The sequence below is a fragment of the Anser brachyrhynchus genome, assembly GCF_964034855.1.
Source record: "Anser brachyrhynchus genome assembly, chromosome: 1".
NCBI classification, from domain to species: Eukaryota; Metazoa; Chordata; class Aves; order Anseriformes; family Anatidae; genus Anser; species Anser brachyrhynchus.
In genome coordinates, this window is record NC_137694.1 from 100,542,722 (window position 1) to 100,549,571 (window position 6,850).

At 51.3% G+C, this 6,850-nt stretch overlaps 1 protein-coding gene and 1 long non-coding RNA gene across 4 annotated transcripts in view; both read right to left on the reverse strand.

Annotated features, from left to right (window-relative positions):
* FSTL1 (follistatin like 1) overlaps positions 1–6,850 on the reverse strand; it is a 42,236-nt gene that overhangs the window by 13,643 nt on the left and 21,743 nt on the right. The window lies entirely within an intron of this gene.
* The window catches only part of LOC308184826, a 28,071-nt gene continuing 21,429 nt past the window's right edge, over positions 209–6,850 (reverse strand). For all 3 annotated transcript variants that reach the window (XR_013942930.1, XR_013942931.1, XR_013942932.1), the window contains one exon: positions 209–6,581. This is a non-coding gene — a long non-coding RNA (uncharacterized lncRNA). The remainder of the gene's footprint in view (positions 6,582–6,850) is intronic.

Sequence of the window (6,850 nt, forward strand, 5' to 3'; positions counted from 1 at the left end):
TGTAAGTGGCGAGAGTAATTCCCCGAAGTCAAGGACTGCTGCCTTCATATTATTTCATGGAGGGTAGGCAGCAGAAATGTCTTTGCTTCATACGTTTAAGAAGAAGGTGAATATAACCCCAGAGAAAGGTATGACACCAAACAGAAGGAAGAAATCGCCATCAGGCATCAGATAATGCCCCTGTCACAAAAAAACTTCACAAAACTACACGACCCATTATCTTGCCTCCACTGGTCAAGCCTAAATGCTTCAAAGGAAGAAGCACTGTCATGGATAATTACACAGTAACCTTCTCACTGAGAAAATTTCTTCCTGGTCCCTGACAGCTAGCTGTTGACCTATGCCCTGCAGCACAATTTTTACGCTTTACAATTTTCTCTTAGCTAAAGTCATCATAAATATTCCTGTTGTTCATGTCATTGTCAAATCCCTTTTCTTTTTTATTTTATTTTTTTTTTGTTGAGTCCCACTGCATTCTCAAACAGTTGACAGCTATCAGGGACAATTTCCACAGGTTAATCACGTTTTCAAAAAAACCTCCATTTGCTTTCACCAGTTTAAGGTCTCTTTTTTCTTAGACTCTTAGAAGAGAAGACCAGGGCTTCTGACTTTGAGACCCTGGTTTAATTCCTTGGTTTGCCATTAATTTTTTTTGTGACCCTCGTTTCATCTGACAATTTCCACTTAGAAGTCAAAGACTTCTTACCTCCCCATCCGAGTATTATTCTTTGTCTCTGCTCATTTGTGCTGTCTCTGTAGCTCCACCATATACTTTTGCACGTAGGTGATCAAAAAGGAGCAGAATCTGCCTGAGGAGCATTATTGATACATATAATGACAAATGCTGAGCACATTTTTTTTTCTTTTTTTTTTTTTCTACTTTTGCTTCTTTGCCACAATTTCACAGCTAGTTGCTGTCTTTATTGAACAGCCCCCAGTGAGAGCAGAGCATTTTCTCAATGACCTTGCCCTGGTCTTCAGCATACTTTGCCTGCTGGCCTGCTCTGGATTGTTTTTGTTGTATGAAATCTCTTCTCTGAGATCTCAAGAGTCTTCTCAGCAGCCCAGGCCGCACTGGAGAAACACTACCTGCCGTCCTTCTGACGGGAGCAAAAAGCTTTTCTGCTATCAACAATGTCTGCAGCGCTTTTTCCTCTTTTGGTATCACCACGTGGAAATCCGTAAAATGACTCCAACTCTCGTAAAACGCTCCGTGTGGTTTGCTGTAAAATCAAGGCTTCGCATCTTCATAATGCCTGATGTGCCAGGAAATCAAAGCACTCTAGAGCAGTAACAACGAAAGCTCCTCGGGGAGGCAATCCGATGCATTATACAGGCCTGAGCACTACACAGATAAGGCAAAACCAAAGGGCAACACGGTGATGCCTGGGGTTGCAAGCCTTGCCCCGTCTCCTGACTCCCAAACCTCTCTCCTTCCTGTGGTGGGACTGGGAAGGAGAGACGTTATGTCGTGCTGCAACATCCAAAGAGAGGGCTGGGCACTGAGAAAGCATTCGGCTCGTGCATTTCATCCCGCTACCCAAGCGTGTCTCTGTACTAAATGGCTTTTGCAGAGGCGCCAGGGGAGCCGGTCCCGTGCACGCTGGAGGGAGCACAGGGCCAGGCAGTCTGTCACCTCCAGCCGTCTGTGCCGCCGGCTCTGGCAGCACGTTTCTCCCACTGCTCTCGTTTGGGACTAATGAGCAAACCTGACCTAATTCCTGCAGCAGCTCCCTGGACTCTCCAACACACTGGTGTGACGGGGCGGAAATTTGGCAGCAGTGCAAACAGAACAGATCAGCACGAAACAAGCAAGCACCCCCAATGTAAACAGACGGTGAGATGAACCCCAAAATTTCTCTTTCTTAGGGATATTGCTTCAGGGAATCTGCAGGCTCTGCAAGAAACCTGGGACAAATTGCTCTTAAGACCCATTTTATTTTCAATTGTCAGAGAGAAGCTCAGTGCACACAGGGCTTGAACCATGCCTGATCCCAAGTTTAGCTCTGGGATCAAACCTACCTCCCAGGACACCATTAGTTAGGATGACACAGGGGGCTGCGGAGTGCTCCATATCATCTGCTCTGGAAGGAAGCCCCCATCAGGGGTTGCTGAAGCCATCACCTCAGGACCCAGCTGCACCCTTCCTCAGGTCTGGTGCTATCCAAAGGGGCACCCTCTGGAGCCACCACCACGTCCAAGAGCTTCCCTGCCCTTGCTCCTGGGAGGTACATGGTACACGTCCTGTGGCTCAGACCAGCAGAGACGTCCACGGGCAGCTCAGAAGGCCTGGAAACGGGCTGTCCCCAAGTTAGTTAGTTAAAGAGGAAATGAAAAGAGGTCGGGTTTGTGTGGCAAAGCCTTGACCAGCGCTGGATTCCTCAGGGGACTGCGACCAGACACATGTGACAACATCCCCCACGCCGACAACATCCTACATGAAAGGTGTCAGCATGAGGCCTGCACTGGATGTAAACAGGCCCGGAGCCATTAAAACTTCAGGATTAAAACTCTTACTGCTCCCCCAGATCCCAAAGCCCTTCCGTGAGCAGGAGAACTAACGAGGCCCAGCTCCCAGCAGCTCTCTGCACAGCTTGTCAGCTAGCTACACGGCAGCTCGTGACCTCCCTCCTCCGGGTGGTTATCCGCAGGCCCCCCTCATTAAGCCAGTCACCCGGGGTCACGAAACCAGCTGGATCCCATCATCTTGGAGGCCTCGACCAGCTGAGGCAGAAACCGGCTGATGGATTCAGGAATCCCTGCGTCCATCGCATCAGGGCATGGAGAGGGCGAGCGGCCGAGGCTCCAGCAGAGCTCTGAGATAAGAGGGGCCCATCGGGTCGGTGAGCTCAGCACGGGGCCGGGGAAAAGGCAACATCGCTGGTGGCAATGTTGTCTGCGGCTCTGTCAGGGAGACAAAGGCATCTGACATACCGCTGACACAAACCAGGCTGCCTTGCAGAGGCCGGGGAGGTGGCGCAGAGCTCTGCCTCCCCGTGTCCCAGCTGGGTTCGTGCCCGGCCCCGTGCCTGCACAGGAGGGCTGCTTCTCCGCCTCGGCTCCCCTGGGTGACCGGCCACGTGTCACAGGAGGTCCTCAAGCACACCCAGATGTGGTGCAAACTGCATGGCAGGGACCGCAGCCCTAACACAGCACCCAGGGCTTTCTGGTGTCCCACAGCGAGCAGGCAGGAGCTGGTGCCCACAAGGAAAGGGATGCAGTGACTGGAGGAAGGAGGCTTTTCTCCCCGTAACCTAACAAAGAGGGGCAACCATCTGCCAAACAGCTGATTTCTCTTGCAGCGAGATGCTGCTAGCAGCGAGGGAGCCAGGCACACCTCTCGCAGGGGCTCCTCCACGCTAGGGCTCTGTTTTCCCTTTTAAGCTTGAAGGAATGCCTCTGCTCTGGCCCCTGCAACCTCATATTTTCCATCACAAGGCAATGACCGGTGAGGCCCCGTAAGGGGAACAATGACACGAGAGTCTGTGGAAGAGGAAATCTCTATCGCAAACAAGTCTGGAAAATGGCTGCTACGAGGCAGGGAGGTTGAGCCTGGCAGCTCCCTCGCTGCTGCAGCCTCGCTCTGCCGCTCACCCTAAAAACCCCTTCGCAGTCACGGCCTCGAAAACGTCACGGCCAAATAAATCCGCGCTGCCTCCTAGCACTCCTCCCTCCGCCTGTAGGAGGCCAGGGGCTGCTTCGTGCATGCCAGGCCAGCTGGAGGGACGTCAGCTCTCAGCGGGAGGAATCCTGTTAATTGCTTTCTTTTGGGACAGGAAAAAGCAACAAAAAAAAAAAAGACGCCTGTGCACCGGGAAGGATCTTGGTGCACAGCAAAGATTCCCAATGAAGTTAAACTCACAGGGGCTGCGGGATGAGATTGGCACCATCGTCCGACTGGCCCAAGGGTGCGATTTGCTCAAGAACAAGGCCAGGTCCAGGGCCAGGACACCTCTGCAATCTGAAATACAAGTCACGGTCCCTGGTGGAGCATGAGTCTCCTTCCCAGACCCCCGGTGCCCTGGGCCAGGCTCTGTTTCGCTACAGCTGGTCTTCTGGGAACTGCAGTCCTCCATCCCGTTTTGTTGTGGCCAGCATTAACTGCTGAATTTCAGCAGGAGGACAGGCGGAGACTCCATACCCTGGGCAGTGCTTCCAAGCCCACAGAGCCCAGCACCACAGCCCTGACACCATCTGCCCCATTTTGGGGTGCCGATTTCCCACTCTCAGAGGCTCTGCAGATATTCCTGATCCTGCCGGTAAGTTTTGTCGCCCATTCCTCTGGCCAGCTGGGATGATCTCTCCAGAACGATTTATTTCTGAACGGGACCCAAATCTGCCACATTTCTTGGCCACCACCTGGCTCCAAATGGAGGGCGGGGAAGAATGAGCTGAGCAGTTGGAGGCAAGCTAGGATTTACAGCCCTATGGCATCTCCTCACCTCTTCCAGTAACTGGAAGCACAAGAGGAGCACGGAGAGCAGGAGACGCTGAGATTTACTAGCAGCCTCCGGCTTCTTGCACAAGAAACCTCAGGTTTTTTGTTCCCATCACAAATGCAACGGACCCGATGATCCGCCTTCCCAGCTCTGCGCCTTGGTCCTTCTTTACACCCCTTCCACTGCAGCACGTTGCAAAAAAGCAGTGGAAACTGCTATGCAACTGGAAGGAAGCACTGAGTCAGCCTCGGTGTGGGAAGGAGAGCGAGAACAGGACTGGGCACGGGCCAGTCGTGCACTTCCTAGCCTTGCTCAAGGACTTGCTCAGCTCCTTGCTGAGGCAGAGCAGCCTCGGGGCTGCTCCACCCAGCGGCTCTGCTGGAGGCTGCCGAGAAGACAGGGCTCCCTGCCATGGCCATTCCCCGGCTTCAAAGCTTCTTTATCATGGGGAAGGTCCTGAGATCCTATTTATTCATTGGGAACAGCAAGGAAGGGTCAGAACAAGCCCTAATATTAGGCATCACTCAGTCTAAACAACTTGCCTTTGCCCGTGGTCTTGAGAGAGCATCCCCTTCGTGAAACCATATGCTCAGGATCTGTTATCAAACTAGAAGGAAAATCTGACCATACAAGTGGGGTAAAACAAACCCACAAGAGCAGAGAAGTTCGGGAAGGCTTGGGAACTAGCCTGGATAAGCCTAGCTTATCTGCAGTACTTCTGCCAAAAAAGCACAGCTCCATCAAAGGTTAAACTGTGCCCCTGTAGCCAGAGGGAGCTGAAGGCAAGTCTGCCAAGGCTTTGCTGTCTTACAACCTCCAAAATGCAAACTGGGGTTTCAGGAGGCGGGCAAAGAAAGCTCTCCAGGTTCTCGTAACCTCAGCTTTTACTACTGAAGACCTGACAACTGGCAGCGGACTGTGTGTGACTGCTCTTGGAAGGAGGAGAGGAAAAACACTGCGGTGAAAGCTAAGTGAAAATCCTTGCTACAAGAGGAACACGGGGAGGGCTGTGCAAGCACACAAGCCACAGGGCGAGATGTGCACGCGCTTTTTTGGGCTCTCAGAAACATCACATTGGTAACAAGCAAATCCCATCAAACCGGAGGGCGGTCTCCCTGCAGCCCCACAGTGGGACCACAGCACAGGGACATCGGGGACATTTCAAGCTGCTGCTGCCCCTGCAATCCCCCAGAAAGCACCCAGACCTGGCTCCAGCCCCTAAAACCTCCCTGTGCAGAGCTAACACTGCTTCTCGCTGCCCTAAGAGCCTTCCCTCTGCCACTGGCAAAGTGCTGCGGGTCTGGGAGACTTCCAACATCTTCCCGCTCGCTCTAACCATGGCAGCTGCTGTGGCTGAAAGGCAAGAAGGAAACTTCCACAGTATGAGGTCTGCCCTGAGGACGGGTGAGCCGCAACACCCTTCTTTTCCCAAATGAGAGCTCCCCTCATCATCCTGAGGCTGCAGCGCCGTGCTGAAAGCAGAGCCTCGCCAGCATTTGCAGCCCAAAGGCAACTCTGATAAAGAAGCAAGAGAAGCGATTATTGATTTCCTTTAATTCCTAAGTAAGGCTGGGCAATGTTTTTCAGGCAGGGAGCTGATCCACTGGAAGATGCAATTTGAGGCTGACCAAAACTATTTGCAAATTTGTACCTACTTCGGGCAACAGTTTTGATCCCCAAATTATTTCCAAAGTGAACTATTTTCCCTTTTTTTTAAATTTTGAAATGTATTTCACAAAGTATTTTATGCAAACTTAAAGGTTAAAGAAAGCAAAATAAAAATATTTTTGGTGTGATTTAACAACTTTTTGTTTTGTCAGTTCTGTTTTTTTTTTTGTTGAGAATAAAAGAAGAATTTCAGCTGATCTGAAACGAAATTTTTGTTTCGACTCTTTGACTCAGCTAAGGAATTAAAAAGAAGAGACAATTATTCCTATGGCTTTATTCCTAAAACATCACTGCTTGGTGTCTAAATCAACCTATTCTTCTCGCTCTTTCATCTCCTTCCATCTGGCCCTTCGTGACAGTGTCTGGAAATAACGAAGAACTGTTGCAGACATCCCTCTCCCCACTCCCTGCCATCATGGAATTTGTTCCTGTCTAGCTGGGAAGATTGTTGGTGCTGACTCCCATGGCTCGACTCTGAAAAAACAAACAAACAGAAAGACAAAGCCCCAGCTCCCTTTGGTGGTTACGATAACCCAAATAGATGTTGCTTCGGGGAAAGCATCCTTTCCTCTGAGTCACTCCAGCAAAGCAAGCAGCGCTGATTTTATGAGGCAGCTCTCAGCCAGAATTTTACCGGGGAAACACCCTTCTTCACCCCGCTCTGCTCAGCCCCTCTCCAATGCTCAGCGCCATCCCTTCGCTCCCCGTCCCCCAGACACCAGAGGAGCCTTTTCCTATCTCAG